This window comes from Protopterus annectens, chromosome 11.part0 (genome assembly GCF_019279795.1).
Source record: "Protopterus annectens isolate FY-2018-M chromosome 11.part0, PAN1.0, whole genome shotgun sequence".
Lineage (NCBI taxonomy): Eukaryota > Metazoa > Chordata > Ceratodontiformes > Protopteridae > Protopterus > Protopterus annectens.
In genome coordinates this window covers 874,126,788-874,154,540 of record NC_056745.1, presented here as the reverse complement: position 1 = coordinate 874,154,540, position 27,753 = coordinate 874,126,788, and the positions used below count along the sequence as shown (strand labels likewise).

Here is a 27,753-nt window from a genome sequence, read left to right as displayed (position 1 = left end):
GGTCTGACTCCTGTCACTATACACGGTATTCAACAGACTGCTAAGAGGTAACCTATGTCTGGAATACAAGGCATCCTCCAACTCAATACTGATAGATTTACTGTCCATCAGCAAGTCATATAGCATCAGAAGTATTCCGTTTATGCATCTAAGCATCAGCAGAACAGTCTGGAGGGCCAGGTTTATCTTGCAGAGGATACCACTGATCTGGAACACACTCCTCAGCCTTGTAAAACAAAGCTCATCTCGGTCCATATTTAAGCAAAATTTGGATCTGTGAATGGGAAACAGAATATCTGCCCCAGAATTGCCCCATGTAAGTACTAATGGACAGAGGTAGCTCTTAATTGCTTTATCCCATTAATAGGTCCCCTCAAATTAACTGTGATAGGACATCCAATTTTTTCATGAGATGGGTAAGGCCCATCTAACATCAAATGGGATAGGTTAATTCACCAAAAGGGAAATTGACTGTGCTTAAAATGGTCCACAAGGGCAGCTAACCTAGTACTTACCTACGAACCTGTGAACTTACAAAGTTAATTCCCTTTAATACAAATTATTCACATTCTTAAGAAAACAGTTTCTAAATAGTAAAAACAAACACCTGACATTTATCTGGTAACTGATATACCTTTTTCTTCAAAATGACACATTAATAATGTATGACATCTTATAAATCCCGCAGTGGGTATTAGTATGGGAAAAATACCGCAGTTTAAACAATCAAAATAATATAAACATATGAGCAGCACATAGCAAGCTGTATCAACTCAAATACAGCAATTAGAAGAAACAGAATAATAAATAAAAAAACTGGCAAACCACTTTAAAATCATAGAGAATTGCTGTTTTCAGTGCATGCTTTAACACTATATACAGTTTTTGCTACCTTGAAGTGCATTTTTATATTCCTAGATGCGAAAGTGTCCCTGAGCACTGAAACATCTAGTCCCTATGGAAATGTCTGTACAAACGATGAGGTTTTCCTTGCAGCTGAGGAACTAATAAGGATTGTAAGGGCTTGCTTTACATCGTAACAAGAGTTAGATTAACTAGGCATGGACTGTTACTGCCTGGGAGGGGGGCTGAAGGGGACAATATGCTACTGAAAAGCATGATGTCTCACTTCTGAGTTTGTGTTTTTTTTGTTATTTTTGTTTCATGTTAATTAATTAATTTATTTATTTAAATTTGTTGACCGGGATTGTCCGACTGGACGTAGGTCCATTTTCAGCGGAGGCCTGGGGAGAAAAGCTCCACAGTAAAATAAACAGACAGTAGTTACATTGGATTACATAGCGATTAACAATTTAACATAGCAATTACTTACAACATATTTACAGATGAAGAACATAGTACGTCAGTAGACAACTAGAATCTTTATCTGTGAAGTACAAAAAAACATTAACAAATGTTACAATGAGAAGTTCCTGCTGTATAATAAGTACTAGGCTTATGAGCATCTGAGCTTGCTATAATCAAGGTAGTTAGTCGAGTGGAAAGAAAGGTAGTGATTGGATGGGGTGGATGATATTAGAGTGGGAGTTGCAAGGGCATAGCCAGCATGTTTTTAGGTGCGCTTTTAGTAAAGTTTTGAAGTGGGTGCATGATGGTATGGAGGTAATTGTGGGTGGGAGTGAGTTCCATAATTTGGCTATGGCACAAGAGAATAGTGCTTCACCAGCAGGGTTACTGGCTTTAGTGATCTGCAAGTGATTTTTGTTGCTGGATCTTAGTGGTCTGGTGGTGCGATAGGGTTGGAATTAATTAATTATTTCATTAGCACATTAACTGCACTAAGAAAGTACATACCCACAAAGCGTTCAGAGGTTAGTAACCTTTATTTTGAAATAGTATTTTTTACAAGTGAACACATATGGAAGATGGCAAATTAAGTTATCTAAGCACCTGCTATTCTACCCATGTCAGTTGGTACTGAGATAACTTGACACTAAATGAAATGGGGTTAAACTATATTAATTATTTTTATTTGATTTGTTTTCTAGGTAGATAAAATTTACAAATCTTGGAAGAGACGATAGATTTTAAGGTACATAAATGGCTTGTTTTATTTATAGTAACTGAATTTTCTTTGAAATTCAAATGCACACAATCTGTAACACATACCCCTTTTTTCTTTCAGGTTATACAGTCCCTGGGCTTTGGACATATGTTTCAGGTAAGGAATTATAGTTCACAGTTCAACAAAGTATCACTATATACAACCAGTTCAGCAATCTACATTTTGTTTTCATTTACTGGTTCCCCTCAAACTGTCTTTCATTTTCTGTCACTTCCTTCCCAAATTGTATTTATTTACTAAAAGATTCTTCTAGACTTATTCTCTTATGAATTAATTTGCTTCTTCTTGAATATGCCCTACTATGGCTGAAGCATGCCTCTTATTTTCAGTCCCTTGATATATTGTGATAACAGCCCTTCTCTAATACTAAATGCTGAATTATGTGTCCTTTATTTTGCGCAACAGTTGCAAATTTAGGCTAACTTATTTGCCTTGTATAAGTTTATCATATTGTATAAATATATGTTTCAATAAGTTTTGATTCTTATTTTGCTATCAAGTTTCTCTAGTGTCACATCACTTTGAAGTGCCCTTCCATATTTCTTTTTGTTTGCCATTTTTGCTTTACTTGATCACTTAACATCTTTTTAATAACCACATCAAAGTTTATTTGACTTACTGTTATGTAGAGTAAGGGACCATTCCGAGAAGCCCCTGCATTGTAACTTTTGTAAAATCTTCTATTAGGATGATGAGTTTTAAAAATATGGCTTTGACACTGGAATTTCATAAGTATGCATAAAGTTCCCATTCACTGCTCTCCATGAAATAGTCTAGGGATACAGGAGTATCTGTCTCCCTTATATTTTGATATTCTCTTCATTTCCCTGTTCCTGTTGCATAAAATATCCCTAAAATTAACTATGGTATGATCCCAGTTATTCTCATTAGAGGTAATATTAATTAGCAACTAAGGGATAGGTAAAGGCAGTCTAAAACCAAATGGGATAGGCTCTTTCAAACACATAAAGGGAAATTGGCTAGGCTTGAGCTGGCCCTCAAGGGCAGCTAGCCTAGTGCTTATCTACGAACCTACAAATCTATAACTTGGCTGTCTTATAGTGTTATAGCATACCCAACACTAATTGTTATTTTCTTCCTATGCAGTCTTCTCTGCAGTCTAATAAAGGATTAAATGGGACCATGCCTTTAGACTGTCAGAATACTTTCTACTTCTCCCTTCAACAACTATCAAATTCTATTCTTCAGTAATTCTCATGCCAATATTCTCATGTTGTAATTATGGATCTGTCTCTTTGATGTTGAAATTGTGCTTTGCTGTAGAGCTTAAGGCTACAAGTGGTGATAGATCTGAAACCTTAAAACCTATGTGTTTTCTAGATCATGTGGGCAAAGCTCTATATTAAAGACTGGGCAACATGACCATCTGGTTTTATCTTGTTTTTTCAGTGGTGTATTTTTTTTTAATGAAGATCTTCAATCTTGCCTCATTTTTCCCTGTTGGCAGTTGCAAGTATAGGTCAGCAACACAAGAAGTCAGCATCTGTACTCATTAGCTTGGGCTGACATTACAGTGATGGTTTCACAGGGAGTTACTAAGCTTGTAGTCCAGAGGACCATTGAGCCTAGCCCAAATTACCAGTTATCTCCAAGCACTATCTGGTCAAATGACTTTCAAAAAGTCACACAGTAGGCAAAGGAGAGCTTGGGGATTCAAGTCTTCTACCACAGGAATGACAGCTGGCAAACCTAACCCTGTGTACTAACTGCCACACAATCCTGGTGTACCAGGCACCTCCATATAATTCCAACTTTTTCACCTTTAATTAGAAACATTTACTTAAGTATAATGCATCCTATCAGAACTAGCAGCTCCTGTGATCAGAGACAATATCAAGCAGTTCAGTGACCTAGTTAAGGAGGTACCCAGTGCTACCATCTCCGTCAGTGAATATGTTTTCTCTTGGACATGAGTCTTTTTGCCTGTATAGAGTATGAGCTCTTCTCATCCTCTTGTCTTTCAAATAAAACAGTCCGTAGATGTTCATTATATGAAGGCACATACAGCAGAATGGTCTTTACAAAATCCAGGTGCTATAACGTTACTCAATATTTTTTCACCTGGCTAAGCCTGGTTTCACATTTCTTCTTTCACTTCTGTGTCTTTGTACTATGTTTTTCAGCATATGTATAATAGGAGCTGTTAAACAAAGAAATTGTTGCAAAAAAAAACTGCAGGTAGCAAATAATAAAGTCAATTAAGAGCTACACTTTCCTTTAGTAATGAGATTTGGGCACTTCTCAATGATAGGTGAGAGCTGCCTTTATACACCATGGATCTTCACAAATTTATCTTTCTCAAAGTAAACTCCCATTTGTTACTAGCAAGAATTAACACCAAATGATCAAAAGCATGGAGAATTTGCAATAGTGCTGGACATGTTCTTGCAAATTATCATTGTAGATAATGATTTCTTCCATTCTTTCTTTCTTTCTTTCTTTCTTTCTTTCTTTCTTTCTTTATATCTGTCTTTCTCTCATTATTTTGTTTACTGGGTAGGAGATTTTTTTATGCAGGCCCTTTTCAGCTATTGCACTGTAATATAATATATTTATTTTCAACTTAAACATATTTTATATTCGGTATAAGTGACTATACATTTAGGCAGTAATAGATGTGAGTGTGTGTGTGTGTGTGTGTGTGTGTGTGTGTGTGTGTGTGTGTGTGTGTGTGTGTGTGTGTGTGTGTGTGTGTGTGTGTGTAGACACACACACACACACACACACACACATATATATATATATATATATATATATATATATATATATATATATATATATATATATATGGGTCCACTTCAAAATACTGACTTTCAAAATACATAAACTCAAAATACTGAGACCAAAATCTCTAAAACTCAAAATACTGAAAATTCAAAATACTGAAAACACACAAGATACCAACACTTATTATATTCCAGCACAAGTACATACTGAAACAAATAAAACACAAACCATACTACTCTTCTCCAAGTATAAGCAGGGGGGCAAGCCACCCTGCACCCCACACCCCCTGCTACTTAAATATATCAACTCCAAGATTGCACTTTAGTGTAGAGAAGTTGCAGAAGACTAACATGTTTCTGTATGTAATTCTGCTGCACTATAGTTGTGTTGCTGTACTGTGTTTTTTTTCGATATTTTGAGTTTCAGTATTGTGAATTTTCAGTATTCTGAGCTTTAGAGATTTTGGTCTCATTATTTTGAGTTTAGGTATTTTGAAAGTCAGTATTTTGAAGTGGACCCATATATATATATATATATATATATATATATATATATATATATATATGGATTCACTTCAGAAGCTCAAAAATAAAATAATATTGAATTTCAGTATTTCGAGCCCAGAAAGCTGAATCCACAAAACCATGAAAACTCAAAACTGCAAAAGTCAAAATCTCGCACACTGGAGATTTTGAATTTTGCGGTACTACTTCAAACACACACACACACCCCCACACACACACACGCACATAACCTCTCTACTACATGAAAGGAGGGGGGCAAGCCCCCCTGCACCCCCACAGCCCCCCTACTTAAATATTCTCACTCCGAGGTCGCACTACATACAAACACAAACAAAACACCACCACACAAGCTACATTCTCCTCGCACACACACACATCGCAGCAACAAAACACACTAATACTCACCACAGCCCCTACCCAAAAGCCTTAACACACACATATACTTACCTGAATACTTAACCACAGCGAAAGTTCAGAGGCGCAAAATTCAAAACCTCTGGTACTCGAGGTTTTGAATTTTGCGCTTCTGAACTTTCACTGTTTTGCAAAGGATTTAGCTTTCTGGACTCGAAATACTGAAATTCGATATTTCAGTATTTCAAGCTTCTGAAGGGAACCCATATATATATATATATATATATATATATATATATATATATATATATATATATATATATCTGTGTGTGTGTTTTGATGAAGTGAAAGACATTTACAGTAAGCAACAAGTATGTTGACAATTTTGGAGTGGTTCCAGAAGAACTGAAATGTATTACAAAATCCTTGAGCAGTTGACACATAAGGATATGATATATCTTGTGAGTTTAAAAGATTAATGAGATACATAAATAGAAACAAAAGTCTATAGTGCAATATCCTTGAACAATGGATACACAAGAATGTGATTCATCTTGTGAGGTTAAATGATTAATGATATACATCAATAAAAATAGAAGCAGAATGTGATGGAATGAAAACAGTTTAGTGAACATGGTACATTATAAATGGGAAATGCTGACTGGAGCCACATTTTAAAGTAAAAGGAAAGCAAGACTAGAGTATATACAGTAAAGAAAGTATACAGTGGTTTTATCCAGGAAATGGGAAGAAAGCCATGCCTTGATTGGGTTGAGACAAGGTAATGAGATGTTTATTGAAAGTATGAGTTGATATCTACAAAATGCACTATTGTAGATTTACCTCAGGGGGGTTAACAAGAATAATGGTGTAGAGTGGCATGTTTTAGAGTAGTATGAATAGGTATATACCTGTCACATCAGAGTTTACGAAAAACAGGTTCACTATTGGGAGAACGTGCAGTGATCAACTAGGGATGTTTTAAAAGAGGCTAAATGAGATTCATTGCAATTACTTGCATGTTCCATAGTGCAGCACCATTAGTCTGATACAGAGGCTATGAGATATGTTTTTCTTTCATTTTAATAATCTTTGAAAGAGAAGCCAGAAGAACATTGTAGAAGATTGGGCATAAGTCAATTTTAGTTCTGAGGGTTATGTGAGATGTAGATTCTAGTTAAGGTACCTGCCAGTACCCAATGGTAAACTAAAGAAATGAACATATCTTTGAATGGCCTAACCTATCTAAAATGACATTTGCTATGGGTATCAGGTAGCAAACAAATTATTTTCCCTTGTCAGATACGTGAAGTGTAAATGGAGGATACTGTTTTTACATTTTTTGTATAGGTGCTGTCTATTTTATTCTTGATTCTGTTCTGCCTACTTGGTGTCAGCTCTTTTAGTTGTATGCATGAAATAGATAACTCATCTTCCAAAATAACTCATGTTCATTGTTTAATTCAGGCTTGATGTATAGTCAAAAAAAGGATCTGAGAAGAATATCTAATATTTATGAAACACTCTGTACACTTTCAAGAACAACAGTTTTTATATATTTTTATATTTGGTTTATTGTTCCATACTTTAAGTAGGTTGACATGAAGATGTTTTAATTGGGTTAGTCCTTGTTTTCTACATGTCTTTGATAATTAGCTGGTCCAAGATGTCTATCTATTTTCCAAGAATGTTAGAACTGTCATCACAATGTTTTGAGATATGAGTGAGAAAAACAGTACTTTAAATCTCCGAGGCACTTGCCACTTTTTTTTACATACATAGCCTCTGTATCTTCATCTTACAAAGCCTGGATCCTCTGACTTTTCTCTTCTAATTCTTTTCAAGGTGCTTTTCACTTTTCCTGTAATGTCCAGCAATTCCCTAGAGGTGGAGTCTGTGATGTTTCTCTGTAGGAAATTAATAGAAAGGGAAATATGTCATCCTTGTCAAATTATTTGGAGTCTAAAAACTTTGGTACCATGCTTTTTCTATAAGTCTGTCTGATCATGGGAATGCATACTCTGGCTGCATTAATCACTGAGAAGTATTATTGCCCATGCTAAAGTCACCCTTTCATATTGATCCTCTAGTCCATCATTTCATAATGTAGTGTCTGTATTTGACTAATCGCTTTACACAGCAAGAGGTATATGCCTTGCTCTAACTGGTAAAATGCAATAACCTTGGAGCAATGGAATGTATAATCACAAAATGCCATCTATGATGTCCATACCCTTCTTTGCAAAAGCGATTTTGTTGACAGCTATTAAATCTAGAGAGGCCCTTTGGGGCTTTATAAACTGACATGGTATGTAACACACGTTAATGAAAGTTATGATGCTGAGACATATTTCAGGCTAATCTTATAATGCTCTATTTGCCCACATGCTCCTACTCTCTTCTAAGAAACCATCTTTGTGTTTTGTGTAGTAATGCTTTCTTCAAGAGCTGAGCACCAGTAAACCCAGTGTTTATTTCTGCTTTGAAGGGTATTATGTGTTAATATGAAGTCTCCTTTTCCACTGCATGCGTCTTGTGTCACATTGTTACAAGAGCAAATAATCAAGATAGTAAACAATTTTAGTTAGTCCTTAACAATATTTCCAGCATCTTCTTGATTCACTATGTATTTGTTAAAACTGTGTCCTTATTTTGTAACTGACTCACTGTCTTAGGAAAAACGCTCATAGCCTGTGCCACCAATACTACAGTCTGAGTACAAAGCCTGTTTTTTAAACATTAGGTTTTCCCCTGAAGAATGAGAAAAATGACTTTAGTAATTACAGAAGAATATTTCACAATTTCACCATTCTTTATAATACAGTTTTATTGGGGTCCACAGATATTTTTGCAGTTACTGTCTTTTTTAAATAAAGACTACATTGATCGAATATCAAATATGCATATAACTCCTGTACATCTCTGTTGATTTATTTTTTAAATGACGGCTCTGTTCTTACTGCAAATACAGGTTGCAGTCTTTGTGGGCACCCTTGGTTCACAAGGCGATATGTATTACAATTTGTAACATTGTGTCTATTGTACTAAGCCTGGGGTTAAGAAGTGTATAGTAAACTGATCTTGTTCCTTGTAAAGTAGGATGGGACCTTCTTAATCTCAGGATTCCAACAACTGCCTGGAATATTATTTATCAAGGCTGTAGGACAGTTATTAGCCTTTAAGATGATTGCTTTATTGAATGAATATTTGAAGCCACTTTTCTGAACTGAAATGAATTGTTCCATACCAATAACTTTGAGTGTTTATTCTGTGATTTGCTGCTAGGGCTCTTGGGAATTTGTCTATTTTTAGCATAGCTTTTTTTTTTCTGAGCAAATGTCTTCTAAGGCACACTTCATGGCTCAAAGATGAAGAGGATTGCTGTAAGCTAACAAAGCATACTTTGAAAGTAGCTGCAGAAAATGTAACACCATTGGCTCTGGTGACACTAAACTGTCATGGTGAACTTCTGAAATAAAGTAAAATAGCAGTGTCATCAGCATCTATTAGTAGTGGCAGTTTTATGTCTTTTAATGGAGGGAGAAAGGTTGATAAAAGAACTACACTTAGGGATATCACCATCTCCATCAGTCTTTGTATCCAATACTCATCAGATTTCTTTTGCTCCTCTTCCATCTGGGTTTCAGATTATAAATGCTAAAAACAAACAAATCCTAAGAGTAGCTTCATATACTGTAGCATAATTTTGAGGTGTGTATTTCCCCTCTGGAGGTTCTGCATCTTCCATTATATCTGACTTTCTCTTTTTCTTTATTGTCCTTGGGTGCACATTTGGGTTTGGCTCTTATTATCTCACATTGTAATCTAATAAGATGACCCAGAATTGTCTAGGTTTAGATGTACAATGCTCACACCATATTTGGTTAGTTCAGGATTGATTGTCTTAGATTTACCTGCCCCTTCTAGAAGTAGTCATTTTTCACTTCCAGTACCATTTACTATGCTGGGACCTCTTGGTTACTTTTAACTCTTAAATGTTCAGAATTATAATGACACCAGCAAACTGCATTATATAGTTTCATCCTTCAGATGTGTTTTATTTTGCTTGCAGGCAACAGCTCTGTGATGTCCCTGGAATTTCTAAGAAGATAAAGTAAACAGTGCAAGGGCAGTGAGGGTAGATTGTAACCATATGAAGTCATTGATCAGATGGAACTCTTCTTCTTCTTTTGGCTGCTCCCATTAGGGGTCGCCACAGCGGATCATCTGTTCCATTTCTTCCTGTCCTTGCTCTGTCACACTAACCACCTGCATGTCCTCTCTCACCACATCCATAAACCTTATTTTAGGCCTTCCTCTTTTCCTGTTACCTGACAGCTTCATCGTTAGCATTTTTTTCCCAATATACTCTGCATCCCTCCTCAGCACATGTCCAAATCAGTGTAATCTTGCTTCTCTGGCTTTGTCTCTAAACCTTCCAACCTGGGCTGACCCTCTAATATAATTGAACTACATAGACAAAAAGCATACCTTATTATATGCAGCTTTTTGTAGCTAGCTCATCAGCATTAAAATCTATGTACCCCTTATCCCACCAAATCAACAATATTAATTTTTCCTTCTTACCAGTTTCAATCCTTCCAGGTAAGATATCAGACTGGAAAATTTCAGTTATAAATTAGTTTATTGATGAATACTAATAAAATAGTTTCAGGTGTATTAATTATATTTGCTTTGTTTTCCAGGTATGTATAATTTCAGAATCTAAGAACTGCCACCAAATCATAAGGTTCAGTATCAGTCTGTTTTCAAAAGTTCTTACTGAGATTGAATTGAATCTCTGAGAGTCATAGCCCATAACATGTTTTTTTTTTCTTCCAGGCTATAAAATCAAGAGGCCTTGATATACAGTTAGGTAAGTGGAGTTCAGTGCTCAAAACTTTACCATTTTATAAACTCAGTTCTCCAGCTCACTACAGTTATCTTTTCCTCTTGCAGGTACCTGGAGATGGCTTTTCTTCTAAACGTATTCATTCATTAAATGACTGCCTCTGGATTTTCATCTTAAGGATTCTTCTCCTGCATACATTGACTGCCAAATACATCCACAGCTGGTGGCACCATTTATACTCATTAATAACTCCAAGTTTCCTTGTTATTTTGCATTAAATTGCTTGTTTAATATTACTGCATTGTATTACATGTTTATTAATCCCCTTCCCTGTACTGACCTATTCCTCTTTTGGGTTTAATTTCTTTTATCATAGCCCATCTATGATTTTCGTTACTATACAACCCCCCTTCAGATAGTAGTATTGGCCTAGTTCTGCTTAAATCTTGTAATTTCTCCCTCTTGTTGAAGTTTATTGTTAAGTATCCAGTTCTTGTTTAATTACATGTGATTTTTATTTTACTCCAGTCCTTATTTCATCTTCCTTTGAGATTTCCTTCTAGACTGCTGAAAGCTGGTTCATAATAATCAGTTTGGTGATTATTCATTCCCCTCACTGTCACATAAAGGTAGTCAGCTGCTTACAGGTCACCCCAGATCTCCCCTGAAAACAGGCTCAAGCTTCATGGGACAGACATGTTCAAACAACTAAGTAGCAAACTAAATAGATAAAAATGAAGTTTACATTTTTCTAAGAAGCCTGTTTTTCTATCTTATGTGAAATATAAAATCATGTGCTAAGTTGCAAAATGGAAAAAGAAAATCTCTGTCTCTCTCTCTCTGTATATATATATATATATATATATATATATATATATATATATATATATATATAGAGAGAGAGAGAGAGAGATTGATAGATAGATTGATACACAGATAAATAAAAAGACAGGTAGTAAAAAATCACATCCCTGTACATGCACATAAAATTTCTGTCTATGGTTTTACTACATGAACACATTAATGTCCCTATGAGTGTCTTCTTTTTTTTACTGATATCCCCTTTACTGCAAGTTTTAGTTACAGTCTACTAGTATAATGTCATAACTAAAAACAATTCTCATTTTTTTTCTACAAGTTTTACTATTTGGAAGCACGATAATGGCCAAAATGGGTAGTTCTTAAACTGGCAGAACACTTGCTACACCCTGACTTCAAATGCTGTGTAATTCTTTTTTCTCATTCTCCATTATGTAAACATTTTCAAATGCAATTTAAGCAGTGCACCTTTGACATGCGTGGACATCTTCTGGCATGTGTAAGGCTACATGTTGCTGTGATAGTCTGGACATGTGGAGTTCAGAAGTCCACCATGCTATGTGACCAGAACCTCTACATTAAATTATGCAATATGATTATCTGCTTGATATTTGTTTCTTTTTTATTTTCTTTTTTTCTTTTTAAATAAAATGTCAATATTTACCACAACTCAAACAAGTATGTGTGTTAAATCTAAAGGGGTTGGTTCACTGTTGCTATTTATGTATAACAAATCTGGCAATGTGAATGTTTTTACTGATATAAAATGCCCAAGGCCAGCCACAGTGAAATGAGTAAAGAACTAATGAAGAACACAAGAACAAATGAGAGAAATGTTGAGAAAGCTAACTGTATACTATGGAGAGGATTTATGTGTAATAGTTAGGGCAAAACACACGCTGGGACTTTCCAGACAGACCCCAATGTAGTGTAGGTGTGACACCATCATTAACATTATTTTGTTATTCATTTGTTAGCCTAGTAAGTGAACTGATCTTCAGACCTATGTCAGCCATGACCTGTGCCATAAAGCCAGAGGTAATTGTAATATATATGGAAAGTATTTAGAGTAGTCAATTAGCCAGCATGCTTATGGTAAATAAGAAGAAAGAGGAGTACCAAGAAAGAAAAATTCACATTTTTATGGGAAGGGCACACATACTACATGTAGGCAATGAGAAGAAGTAAGGAGGGAATGAACCCTGGGCTTAAGGGTCGCTGTCTATGATCTGTCACATAACCATGTGTTTATATATGCCACATGGTAGCTTTTAAATGTTCTATACTAACATATTCTTAAGAGCGTTACCTAGGGTTCAACAGAGTTTGATCCATTTAGGTTATTAGCCTGGGGATCAATATTAAGTTAGGATTTTACTCTACAAAGTACAAAATAGGAACATTAGCACTGCCTCGGCATTTCTTAGAGCTATCACAAATGAGACTTGTTTATTTATTACAAGCTACAGTAGTTACAACATTCAGTAAAATTTGCACTAGAAAATAGCAGAATTCTATATTTTGCATGTTTTTAAGAAATGATTCATATGTTGTCAGAAAATGGGCTGAATTCAACAGAAAGGCAACACTTTCAGAAGCAGATTGTGTCTCACCTTCATTCTCTAGTTTATATGTTTACAACTCTCTTTATATTCATGTTAACTTGTTTTTCTATGTGTAAATTCTAATGCATGTGACTAACAGCAATTTAACAAGCCTTTACATAAATATTTAACTCACTTGCTTTTATGCCTGAGAATATATTTTTGATTTGAAAATGCTTAAAACCTTGTAGAATTGTTCCATTAGTAGGATACTAGATACTACAGCTCAAGATGGAGTTTGCTTTTTGATTTTTGCTTTTGCTACCCGTTCACAAGAAAAAACCCCCACAAAGGCACGATTTCACCTTTACATACTATGCTGCTCAAGTATAAAATATGACAATAACATGAAATACAAAAGCATAGTACTCTTCAAGTCTTCAAACTTCAGCAGTTTGCTAGATGATTGCCCTTTTTCACAGACTTTTTCTTAATAACTGGCATACCTGACAGTGTGGAGATAAGATTACATTTTTGTGTGCTGGTTGGTAACAGAATTGATGGCAAGGGAGAAAGTCACAGTGGTGGATGTGGAATACAGTGAAATATATTTAACATGGTAGTTCTTTCTTTCTTTCAAGATTCTTGGCTACTGCACTGGGTCTACATTCCCTGAGTCTTAGCTATATAAACCCCTGCTAGAGCAAGTAGAACATTTTTATTTTGTGGAAGTTTTGCTTTGGAAATGTTAGCAATCTCCTGGTAACAGCAGCTTTTGATACAACATTCTGTGAGGTGAAAGGTATTAAAGCTTGGCTACTTGGATGTGTAAAACTTCTTATTTAGAATTCCCCTTACTATGTTTCCAAAAGTATTGGTTTATTTATTTGTTTTTCTTTCATGAACTTTCTGGATTGTTGTATTGTGTCCCATTCACCAACTCATTTTAACTACATTATTCTTGCTAGAGTGAGTGGGCAACTTTTATTATGAGGAAGTTGTGTTTTGGAAGTTACACAGAAGGGCTGCCAAGCACATGATAGGTAATAATTGTTGGAGTTTCATCACTTGGTTTCTGTAAAAATGTGTATATGGTGAAGTCCTTACTTTTATTCCTAAAGTATTAGTGATTACAGTGCTATATTTTATTTTCATTTTTATTTTATTTATTTTACGTGTTTGTTAACCAGGTAAGCCCAGTGGGCAAACTATCCCTCTTCTGCACTGATCCAACAGTTCTGTCTGGTTAAATGACTTACTTAGAATAACAGAGTAGGCAAATGAAAGCAGACAATTAAATTCTGCACCTACTGAACAAGTTATCACTTTTTCTGGGCATCCCAGGATTGCTGTTTGATTAAATGATTTGCTCAGATTCACAAAGTTGGCAAATGCAAGTGGAAGGAATCAAACCCTGAACCGTGGGCACAGGATGTGGTTCAATAACAACTCCGATTGTCAGTTTATTATGTCCTTTGAACCACATCCTGCAAACCATTATTTGTCATTTCATATCGCAAAACTGGTAGCATTGTCAATAATAATTATTTAAGGGAAAAGAAGTGTTGTGTTTCCTTCCAGAACAATTGTATGAAAAGGAATAAGTGAATTTATTATCACTACTATATTTATTAGTTTTACTTAGTGGTCAAGCTTAAAAAAACATGTTTTACACACAGTGCCTGAAACAATCATTTCTTACACTGAAAACTTGGAAAAATTAAATAAGTTTGCACTAAATAATCTGCTAAATCTGAATACAACTCCTTTGGTTTGTTTGTGTATTTCGGCTTCTCCCGGTTAGGGGTCCCCACAGCAGAACTCCAGTCTGCTAATGATTGATAGTGGATTTTTACGTACTGGGTTACCAGCCCTGACACACAACTTTCAATGAAGGCATGCCCCATTCACGTATGCCTCCACACAGAAGACACTCTAGCTGAGAATTAGAATGGGACAACGTCTTGCTATGAGGCGACAACGCTACCGCAACACCACCACTGCAGCTCCTTTGGTAATTATCATAAAGTCATCATGCACAGTGAAGAAAGCACGTAATGCTTTTGTGGGAGGTACTTGGACTTGATTTAGATAATTAAAAATAAACACACACACATAAAGGTTATGTCTGACAGTACACTATTATAAGTGCATGGGAAAGAGTTGTAGCCTTCATTACTAAATCAAAATATGAATCTGAAGTAAGTAAAGTTCTCTTAGGAGAAGGGACATATGTGCTTCAGTTTCAAGTTAATCCAATCTTCTTTGAAGATGCCTCTGTTATCCATCTCCACAACACCACCTAGACATTATAAGTGCTGTTATTAGCAAGCAGGAATCCATATGTACCACTAGTCTCTTGAATGAAATTGGACAAATAAAGCCAGACACTAATATGCATGGAAAGAAAAGTAAATATAAAACAAAACCCATCCAATAAGACAGAGGGGAGTGTAAATTAGAAAACAAAATATAGTCGGTAAGGTAATTAGAGAGAAGGTGTCTCAGGTAAGCATAGAAATATCAGATAGAAGGACAGAATACATGCAAAATGAACTTGTATATGATAAAGTGAATATAAAAATTAGTATGAAATGAATAAAAAGTAAAGAGGGTAAGACAGGAGTTAAATGTAAAAAACAAAGCATTTGAAACATTTAATGCATGTGGTGAGACTATATCTATAGAACTGCAGAGAAAGGCTGGAGAAATAATTGAACAACTGTTTTTTATAGGAAACAAAGAAAAGAAAAAACGGAATAACTAAGACTGGGTGATGGAAGAGCATCTAGGCAGTGCAGAACTATTTAAATGGGATTGGGACACAGAAATGAGTAATAAGGAAAGAGAAGAAAAAGTAACCACATTTAATAAACAAATTTAAGCATGCAGTCATTAGAAGCAGGCAAAGACAAACCTCAGAAAATGTCTTGTCCTGTTGTATAGACAGGATTAGCTTACAGCAAACCATGAAATAATTCAAATAGGACAACAAAAAGGTTGCTTCGTAGAAACAAGTAGCCTGTTGCAACTTTTCCCCTGGAGTTCTGTTTGCTTTTTCTCACATTTTCAAAACAAAAAAATAATTGTCGCTGAATAACTGTATCCCTTGTAATTTAATCACTGTTGAAAAGAAATGGCTTCATCCACATATGCTAGCATTCCTGTTTTTCCCATTTAAAACTGGAATTAGTTTTGTTAGACATCTTAGTGAAAAACTCACTCTTTTCATTTAATGGTACTTTATGGGCGAGGAGAAATTTTGCCTTTGTTAACTATGTGAAAGTAATTATTGCCAGATCTTACTATAATATTTTTGTAAATTTTTATTTAATAAAACTATTTACATTATTTTTTGGCAATCCATTTAATTGACAGCTCATGCTACTTTGTCTTTGTTATTCAGTATTTCTCAAGTACTGTTCCACCATTTAAGTTTATATTATTTTTGTATGTCAAAACATGATTTGAACCTTTCCCTCTTTCTTTATTTATTATTTCTTGTTTATGTAGGAGTTGTTAAACCTCAAAGTTATAACACTTGGCCTTGCATTACTTTCAGCTGGATTCTGTGTTAAGGATCTATGTGCCCAGAGTTGCAGAGAGTGACAAATGATACTGTAAAAAAGTTTAATTTTACAAAGGCACCAGGTAGTAATGGATTTACAAGTACAGACCTGTAAATCCAAAGGGAAATTATAGTAAAACAACTAAAACATATTTTTGATGCCAGTCTGAGCAAAACCCAACTGCTTTCAAACTGGAAAATGGCTATTACTAAATCAATATATAAAGGAAATACTCATAGGAATCTTCAAATAGTTATAATCTGATAAGCCTTTTGTCTAACACATGCAATGTTATGTGATGCCTTGCACTGAAGATTCTCCAAGAAAAACTGTAAATGTAATATGTGTCAAAATAGTTATGCTAAGAAAAGATGTGTGGTCATATGCAATCAGTATTTTTATAACAAGATTATTGGAGTCAAATAAAAGTCAATCTGAGGTCATATATATCAACATTTCATCAGCTTTGGATAAGACAGACCACAGGGTGCTAAGTAATGCATTGTTAGACTACAGGTACATTGGATAGGGGCTTGGCGGAGGAATTAAGTTTGGCATATTGACTAGTCTCAAATAATGAAAGTAATATTAAATACAGATGAAGATTGCCACATGGCTCATTCCCTGGACTTGTTTTGCAAAAGTAGAATCTTTTAAGTTTATTTTCATTAAATTATGGTACAAGAGAGATTATTGTGCATTCTTGCTACAAAACCATCCAAGAAAAATAGATACTAGACTGAGTCTGAGGAAGATAGACAGGGTGAATCTACTTAGATGTTTAAATTTTTAAGAGTGTTTAGTAAATGCAGCAGGACAATGAACTGGTAATTAAGGAAGGGATTTTATTGACAAGTTTGATAAGGAGCAGTTCAAGAATATAACTGAGACTATTTACGGTGCTAAAAATAATATAAACGCAAAAGCTTAAAAGAGCAAATGCTATTTTATCAAGCTTTAAACATCAAAACCAGTAAATAGGGAAGACACCGAACAGTGATTTTTTTTCCCAGGGGAAAAAAATCACTGCTCCACACAAAAAAAAAAAACAACCCCCCAAAAACAAAAATGCAAACACAAAATAAATTGGGGGGCTTCGCCCTCACATCCCCCATGCCCCCTACTTAAATATACCAACTCAGAGATCAAACCACAGTGGAGGAAAGGGCAATGTCCCAAAAAACGGCCCACTGATTTTTTTCACTGGGAAAAAATAGCTGTTCCATGTCTTCGCTGTTTACTGGTTTCGATGTTTACAGCTTGATAAAAGAGCATTCGCTCTTTTAAGCTTTTGAGCTTATAATGTAGACCTACTAAATATATAGGACCTAGTAAGACTATTTGGACTGACATACCAGAGCCTGAGACAGCTATTAAATTGTATAGTATTAAATTAGTTAGTTAATGGTTATGATTTTTTTTATCTTTTCTACTTAAGAAAGTATGTAATTAAAAGATTTATTTCCATATAATAACTCTGTGAATGTACTGATCACCCATGATACTTTCTGTATGTGAATATCACCTTAAGACACTCTTGAAAATGTAGGTCTATGTCAGTAGATCAAGTTTTCAGTAAGTCGAAATTCATGTGGTCGAGACTTTATGATGAAGTTTCTGAAAACTCAAACTTCAAAAACAAAACACAAAAAAACACAAAAATCTACCTTTTTTATGTTTTTGCAGGGGGACAAGCCCCCCTTGTACCCACCATGTTGGGGGGCTGTGCTCCACATATGCCCTGAAAATTATATATACCAACTCCAAGATCATACTACAGTGGGGAAAGGGTAAATTTCCTGATCCTCACTGTACCACAGTCTCTATTCAAAAGTTTTGGGTCTTCAAAAATTCAATCATTTGGTTTCGACTTTGTGAAGTTCGAGCTTGTGAAAACTCTGTCATCTTATAGGAATCCAAAAATGCACATGCAGTGGCAAAAGTATGACACTCCTGTGCAGTAGTATGGATTTATATTTACAATGTCTTGAGACTAACAGTATCAACAATAAAGCACATGAAACAAACTAATTGGATTAAAAAGTGTGCCATTGAGCTGTTGTATAGACATTTACATTTTGCTTTGCTTGTTGTATGCTTCATAGACAGTTTCTATACACCATGATGATTAATCATGTGCAGTTTAGAGTAGTGAGTTCTAAGCAAAGGTTAGAGTTATGAGAAGGTTGCATATCTAGTTGACAGTTTTGTGTAAGGTCAATCACAATGTGGCAGGATAATTTCTCTAACTGTTGCGCCAGGAGCAGTTTCTTTCATTTCAGGGTACAGTTGAAATTAAGATTTTTTTTGTGGTACAAATTAACTTAAATGCTAATATGACACTGAAATAATTATTTCTTTCTGATACAGTCGCTAGAATTTTATTACTTAAATATATAAGGAAATAGGATAATGGTTTTCAAAATCAGTTGTTCAGTATTAGGTTTTTGTATGGAAATAGTTTTGACTGATTAGGGTAACATCAAATACATCTGAAATAATCCTGTTGTAAAGTTTATTAGCACTGAAGCTATGGTCACCTGAAGTATATGGTAGAAGCAGGGCCTAATGTCATTAGATGCATAAGCTTTGGATGCATTTTATCAATTGCATTAATCACATCTTTGTTAATGATCTTATTTCTAATGGTTCCAATGTGGCTGTTTGAACGTTTGTGGTCCTAGACAGTATTATGTATTGCTAGATTTAATGAGGTGATAATGCAATTGATTCACAAGTCATAAACCCCAAATGGAGGTGATTTAGAAGCTTGTATCCTGAGGCAATTGGGACATTTATTTATTGATATTTGTTAACTGGGGGAAGTCCACTGGGCCAATGACTCATTTTCAGTGGAGGCCCGGGGAGAAAAGCTCCATACAATCACAGAAATTTTTACATAACATCAGCTTAAGTTTGAAAGTCAGGAAAGTTTTTACACAATACAAATTGAAGTAGATATAAACGACAAATACATATTTAGAGGTATACAATACAAGAAAAATAAACCCAGTGTGTTTGATTTTTAGTAATTCTGTTTGTATATTCTCATAAGTAAGAATACTACTTAATCAATTATATTTATTCAGCCACAGAAATAAAGAAAGCAAGAGAGATTGGATATGAAGACAGACAGTGTAAACTGCAACTATATTAAGTTATTAAAAGTATTTGTAGTATATAGTGGCCAAAACATTTAAGGTGGTTTAATTATATGACAAGAACAGACAAGGTTATTGAGATAGTGTTCTTTTAGTGCAAATTTAAATGTTTTTAAAGAGTCTAGTTGTGTAAAAGAGAGTGGGAGTGCATTCCAAAGTTTGGTAATGGCATGAGAATAGGGACATTGTCCAGCTCTTTTTATTTATTTATTTTTATTTTACATTTGTTAACCGGGGGTGTCTGACTGAGTTGAAAAGGCCCTTTTTCAGCAGAGGCCTGGGGAGAAAAGCTCCACAAAGAAAAATTACAGGCACATTTAGTTATTTAGACATGATCAGTATACACACAAATTACAAGAGACATGTTTTTACAGTGGTATGCGGCACATAAACAGTTACAGTGGAGAGAAAAAACAAAAAAAAAAAATTAAAAAATAAAGAGGTAATTAATAGATTTGTGGTGTACAGCTGAAATTTGGAACATAGGTAGAATACATACATAGTACACAGGTACAGTACATACATTATAGATTAGCCAGTGTTTGTGAGTAAGATTGAAAACTATTATCAAGTGCTCTAGATTTAGTATGTATATGTTATCCGCTTTCACTAGCCTGGGGAGCAATCATGGCACTGCCAACTTTGCTTGAGATGTTGCCTGATGAGGTCTTTAAAGGAGGCTTTGGATGATGTGTTTGGAATGCTAGTAGGGACACAGTTCCATTTTTTAGCCACTGAACTACTATATAGTGTATCTCCAAAGCTATTGTAGCTGTTGGTGACTTCTAGTAGTAGTTTGCTTGATGATCTAAGAGGCCTTTTGGCTGAGTGATGTTGTACTAGGTTTTTGAGGGAAGGACACTTATTGGGGAGGTAATAGATAGAATGACAGAGGCAGAGCTGATTGTAGGTTAGGAGGTTGGGCAGTTCAAGCCAGTGGAGCTGTCTCAAAGCAGTACACTGAAGAGTTCTATATGAGCAATTTGCAGCAAAGTGGGCAATTCTGTTATAGCAGGCTTCCATTTTGCTTAGTTCAGTTTTGTTGAGATTAGTCAGAATGGGAGATGCATAGAGTAGGGTAGATAGAAGTTGGGAGCGAGCAATGGCTGATCTTGTGTTGTTGGTAAGAAATGGTTTGATACGGTAGAGTGACCCCAGTTTGGCATGTACTTTTTTAATAGTTAAGTTGAAATGACTATCAAATTTTAGGTGGGAGTCTATGGTTATTCCCAATAGCTTAGCCTGTGCCACTGGAGCAATTGGAGTAACATTTGTGAAGTAGATAGTGAATTGACTGTTAGTGTTTTTGTTAGAACTGGTTATAATCATAAGCTGAGTTTTCTTTGGATTGAGGATAAGTTGGGCTTTGGTAAGGTAGTTTTCAACGTCAGAGAATGCTAGTTGAGTTGTTTGCAGGAAGGTGGGAATGTTTTGTGCAGCACAGATTAAGGTAGTGTCATCTGCATACTGAATTATAGATGCATGCTGTGTGGAGGTATGGAGGTCATTTGTGAAGACTGTGAATAGTAGTGGTCCTAAGACAGAACCCTATGGGACTCCTATAGTTATGGGCAGCTGAGGAGAGAGAGAATTTTCCCATTTCACAGCTTGGTACCTGTCAGTTAAGTAGCTTTGGAACCAGGTAAGAGTGGAATTTGATAGATGATATTGGTTTCGTTTGTTTATCAGGATTTGGTGTGAGACTGTGTCAAATGCTTTGGACATATCCAAAAAAAGAGTGGACACTTGTAGGTCTTCATTTTTGAGATGGTTTACTGTGTCTGTGAAGCAGGGGAGGGCTGTAGTGGTACTGTGGGCAGGTCTGAAACCATGCTGAGTAGGTGACAGGATGTTGCTGTCTAGGAGATAGTTTAGCATCTGGGTATGGATGCATTTTTCTAGGATTTTGGCCAGGGGGGAGAGTAAAGCAATGGGTCTGTAGTTATTAAGTTCAGTGGAGGTCCCACCTTTATGTATGGGTGTAACATTGGATATTTTCTAGAGTTTGGGCACATAGTTTTCAACAGTTGATCTGTTTATGAGAGTGGAGACTGTGATAACAATAGCATCTGCTGTGAGTTTCAAGAAATAGCTGGGGAGTAGGTCGGCTGCTGTTGATGAGGTTTTTAGTTTGGAGAGCATGCTTTTGATTGAAGTGGTGGAAACTGTTTTGATGTAAAGCTTGTATTAGTGTTATTTGTGTTGGGGGGGATAGTGAGGAAGGAACTGTCCTGTGATACTAAGTTTAGAATTTAGTTCACAAAGTGAGAGATGAATTGTGTTTCGATGGGAACTTTAGTGTCAGGGGTGGTTGGTTTGGGGTAGCCTTTTGGGTGGATTTTAGTAGCTGGTTTATATTTTTCCAAAATATTTGCGGGTTGTGTTGGTATTTAGTTTGTAATGTTGTGTAGTAGGATTTTTTGTCCAGCCTAATGTATTTTTTTGCATGGTTGTGCAGTTCTTGGCACTTAAGCTTTGTGTTTCTTTGTTTTTTTGATAGTAAAGCCAGGCAGTGTCTCTGGACTTGAGGATTTGTTTGGTTTCTTTACTGAGCCTGGGGTTTGTATAGGTTCTAACCTTGATTTTGCGCAATGGAGCAACGGTGTCTAGGTGTTGTAGAAATATTTTGTTGAAATATGCCACAGTCTGGTCAAGTGGAAGGGTTTTTTTTTTTGGGGGGGGTCCAGTCACAGTTACAGAGTAAAGTGTTGAGGACCTCAGGAGAGAATTTTTTGTGTGTTTCTAGTGGATATATAGTTAGTGGTTTTGCATATGCTTGTTCTACTACGTATAATGTATATTATGTTGTGGTCACTTAAGGTGTCTGGGAGACTGCCTGTGTGAGTGTACAATGTGGGGTTGTTAGTTAGGACCCAGTCAAGGATGGATTCCCTTTTAGATTTTTTATCACATCTGGTTGGAATTTGGACTAGCTGCTGGTTGCCATGGAGATTTATAAGATTACTTGGTGATTCTGATATACAGGTGAACCAATCTAGGTTGTAGTCCCCCGGAATAAGGGTTTCTTGTGAGTATGTGGAAGAACACCAGGATAAGAAGTCTTCAAGGCTAAATTTAGGTTTAGTTATGTTTAAGAGTTGTTTGTTAGAGGACCTAAGATGTCAAGTAGGGGTGTGTGTTTGTATTACAGTTTGAAGGGATGGGCAGTAGTTTGGATTATTTAGTAGTTTGTGGATGAGAGTAAGTTGGGAGTAATGCAGGTAATGAGGGAACTCAAACCAGTTTATAGATTTAATGGCCAGGCAATGAAGTGTGTGAGTTGGCATGTTGGAGACAAACTTAGCTATATTATAGTAGCACGACTGCAGTTTGTTCAGGAGAGATGTGTAGGTTTGTGAAAATGGGGCAACCATAGAGGAGGGAGGGTAGAAGTAGACTATTAGCTAGTTTCAACCTGGTAGACCTGCCCAAATAGAGTTTATGCCTATAGAGTTTGCCAAGCTTAAAGTGGGTCTTTTTGATTGAGTTGAGTATACAAATTATCTAGTTTTATGGAAAAACTGGTGCCTCTGTCTCAGATTGCTAGTTTCTTATTTTTTGTTAAATTAAAGAGAGACTGCTTTAGGTGGACTAGGCTGTTTTAAGGATGCCTTGGTAATTTTTTGTGCAGTTTGTAAACTTTTATTTCATTTTTGTACCAAGTATCATGATTATGGCAGGTTTGGGACAATTTAACTAGCTTGGATGATCTGCTGCTTTGTTAGATAAAACTGCAGTGATACATCAATTGTCAAAATATTTTTTTTATTATGTGCCAAGAGTACAGATAAACAAAATGTTATTTATATATTGTCCCAGACATATGTGTTTACTTATTATCAAACTAACTGACAAGTCTTACATTTATATTGTTTAACCTCAATTATACTCACCAAGCCTTAACTTGCAAACTAATGTTTGCAGTTGAAAATCCCTGATGTTGTGGTTTCTTATAAAACACTGGCAATGCCATGCACATGATCTTTTTTCCTTTTTCTCGTGTTATGGACATAGTATATTTAAGGGGATGTGGGGGGTGTGGCCTCCTCATAATGGTACAGAAAGGCTTTCCACCCTTGCACAAAGAACTTTATATTAATATTTCCTTAGGATGGAGCTTTAACCAATTTCTTTCATCCAGGAGAAGCTTCAACCCATTGAAATTTTGCGAGAGGTCAAGCAGACCTATTAACTTCTACATCCAGATTTATACACAAAGCAAAACATAATTAGGGGAAAACCCCAAAAAGAAGGACACTTTTTAAATGCCAGTTCTTCTAACATGGAAATTCACAAAATAACTCTGAGACTTAATTACAGGCATTCCTCCAAACTCTCAGCAGTTGAGATGTATGCAGCACTGGTTTTATTACAGACTTTGAGGTCTACTGTTAGGATGATAACTATAATGGGATTACTCATAGGTAATATATAAAATCTGTTCACCTAAAGACTGTCTGTCTCAGTAAATGCAATCTAGCCGTATTCTTAATTTTTGCAACTAAAGGGTCCCCAGCAGTTTTTACCTTTGTGCACTATGAGATTCCAGTACATGCAAGTACTGCACTCAGTCTTATAAAGATACTCTCTTTTGCCCCATTGTTATGTAACTGTACCATTAGTATATTTAAGTAATGAAAATGCAGGAAGCAGTGATCCCCCATGTGGGGAGTGTAGTGGACTTGTTACACTACAAAAAATGCATATTAAATCTCAGCTACAGGTTAGCTTCCGATGAGTTAAATTCATTTTCATCTTTGTGCATCTTCTATTTCCAATACAAGATCCACATGTTTGTCAGTTATTCCATCTATCTATGTGTGTGTGTGTGTGTGTGTGTGTGCGTGCGTGCGTGCGTGCGTGTGTGTGTGTGTGTGTGTGTGTGTGTGTGTGTGTGTGTGCGTGACCATATATAGCAATGCATCTCATCAGACTTTGTTAAAACCTAATACACTGTAATGGGTTTCTATTATTTGGGAAAATCACATATAACATTATAGTGTTTAAATATTAGTCAGATGTAAGTTTCAAAACTAAAACCTCACATTTTACGGTCTCGGTATATTAATTCTATTACTAATACAATAAAGTGTGGGAGTATATCTAATTAACATTGCTACACTATTATCAAGGCTTGTGAAAGAACATTCAAATCCCTGATTATCCTTTACATTAAAACTAAAGGCATGTATTTGGAATAATAATTTCCTGTTTCACTGCCAGGAGCAAAGTATTTATAAAAATATGCACAGTGGTTTTATCTAAAATCAGTTCTTAGTTTCCTTTAATTGAAATGGTGCATGTTCCTGTTATATCCTTATAGATTATTAACCTTTGTCTGTGAAAGTATTAGTCTGAGTAAAAAATAATTGATTTTACTTACATTCTTCCTTTAATTACATTATTAAACATCTATTTTGTTTCAGGGTTTATTACAGGCAGCAAAAATGTCAAGAAAATGTATGTTTTTTTATTATGTTGCACTGCTTTCTGTTCAAACAGATAATTCTTGAATATGTTTCTAATGTTTAAATTCAGTTGAAATTAACATTGTAGTGACCCTTTTCATTAACAGTAAAAGAAATAACCATCTGCAAAGGCCACATTGTACTCTAAACCATGCCATCTGTAAAGATAATGTACCAAATAAAGTTTGCCCGGAAGCAACTGCACGGCTCAGGGAAAGACAAATCAGAAAAAAATTAAGCCAGCAAGACATGACCCAGTAAAAAGACTGAAATTTAATAAATAAATCCAAAGGACAGCAAAAAATTGCACAGACCGGTTTTGGCTGGTGTCACATACACAGCCTTCATCAGTGTAACACAAGCAAAATCAAAGCTGTCATATAAATACACTCCACACAGTTGTGATTGGTCAATCCTAAAATTTGTCATTCAATCCTGGTGGGAAAAGACCACCCAGTTTGATAATCCACTTTTTTTCTTTTGAATTTAACAAAGAGTGCCAACCAGTTTTGTTAGATTTTTTACCACGAATAATATCAATCACAGTAAAAAGAAAATTAGCAGATGGATGTGTGAGTTGATGTTTATATAATGCATTATTTAATCTACCTTTTTTAATGTTACTAGTATGCTCGGAGATTCTAAGCCTGAGTGGCCTAGAAGTTTGGCCTATATAGAAAGCCCCACATGTACACGTTGCTAAATACATTAGCCAATCAGTACTACAATTCGCAAAGAACTTTATGTCATATACAATGGGGGAATTCCTGCTTGTGAATTCCTTCATTTTGGATATTTTAGGGCAATTAATACAGTGTCCACAGGGATAACATCCTACAGGAATGGTACCAGTAGTGGTAGTTTGTATAGGTTCTAATCCTCCAATGCCATGTGAATGTTTATAATGACTAAAGGTACTGCCTAAATTTCTGCCTTTCCTAAAAGAGAACAAACATTTGGAGGGAACAATTGAAGATAATTCATTATCGTATAATAGAAGGTTCCAATGTCTATGAATACTCTGAATGAGAGCATCAGAATTTCTTCCATAAGTGGTAGTGAATCTGATGGGATGAATAGTTGAAACAATATCAGATTTGTAAGTGAGTAAATCTTCCCTATTCATATGTCCAACTTTGTGTATAGCATCAAAAACATGACCCATCTTGTATCCCCTGGTCCTGAAGCGGCTAGTCAGATCATTACTTTGTTAATGGTAGGATGTTTCATCAGAGCAAATTCGTTTCAGTCTGATAAACTGAGACTTTGGAATGTTTTTGGATATGTGTGGAGGATGAAAGCTGGAAGCATGTAAAATGGTGTTATATTCTGGGTGTTTCCTGTATACTTTGGTACCTAAGGTGTCATCAGGTAATCTGTTGATCAAGACATCAAGAAAAGTGATGTTGTCATGATCATAATGTAGAGTAAACTCAATACCCCATTGATTGTTGTTGAGATATGCCAGGAAATCATACAACTCATCTAATTCACCCCTCCATACTGCCCAGCAATCATCAAGGTATCTTCTCCAAATATCAAGATGTTCTAAGTAAATATTATGTACGGAGTTATAAATCAAATCTCTCTCCACATAAGCCATAAAAAGGTCCGCATAAATAGGCGCAAAGGATGAGCCCATGGCGGTACCCTTAGTTTGCCAATAGCAGACATCTTGATAGAAGAAAACATTATTATTCAAAACATAGGATGCCATATCCAAAAGAAATTCATTAAATTCACATGAGTATAATCCGGAAACATCCAACCAATAAGATAAAGCTTCTAAGCCACCAGAATGAGGAATGTTTGTATATAGTGCACTTACATCAAAAGTGCACATCCACCAATCCGGATCCAGTTGTGTATCCTTGATGATCTGTAGAAAATTGGTAGTGTCACGTAATCGTGAACGAATAGATGCTAAAAGAGGTTTTAGCTTGTCAGTCAGAAAAAGTGAAAGGGGTTCTGTGATATAACCCCTGCCTGAAACAATGGGTCTTCCCGGGGGATATGTGGGATTTTTGTGTATCTTTGGTAAAAAGTAAATATATTGATTAGAGGAATCATGAACTAACAATTGGTGCATAAGATTGGTATCAATAATACAAGCTTCTTTGGCATGTGAAAGAAATTGTTCGATTTCATTTTGAAATCTGGAAGTCGGATTAATAACCATTTTAACATAATATTTTTCATTGGACAATTGCCTAAGAGCTTCCTGATTGTAATAATTCCAATCTAGAACAACAACAGCACCCCCTTTGTCTGCTGAGATAACAACAATATCGCAATTATATTGAATATTTCTGATAGCTTGTTGTTCTTGGATAGTGATGTTGTTAGGTCGACAATCAGAAACAGATCGCACATAATGAAGATCTTTAAGAATATTATTCTGAAATTGTGAAACAACAGGGTGCATAGGTGAATTAAATTGTGATTTATGATATGTAAATTTATCTGAAACACCAAAATTGTTAGTAGAACCAAAAAACATTCTTAGATTCAATAATCTACAAAAAGATACAACATCCTCTGCAAATGAATCTTCACTGACAAAAAAAACAGGGACAAATGTAAGACCTGTATTAAGGATAGCAACTTCAATAGGTGATAAAACATAGC

At 35.5% G+C, this 27,753-nt stretch overlaps 1 protein-coding gene and 1 long non-coding RNA gene across 3 annotated transcripts in view; both read left to right on the top strand.

The window, feature by feature from the left end:
• The window catches only part of TAFA2 (TAFA chemokine like family member 2), a 2,885,489-nt gene that overhangs the window by 2,651,204 nt on the left and 206,532 nt on the right, over positions 1–27,753 (top strand). The window lies entirely within an intron of this gene.
• On the top strand, positions 2,009–10,777 carry LOC122815624. The gene is made up of 5 exons (XR_006366974.1): positions 2,009–2,053; positions 2,147–2,182; positions 10,419–10,462; positions 10,555–10,588; positions 10,672–10,777. It is a non-coding gene; the product is annotated as an uncharacterized LOC122815624 (long non-coding RNA).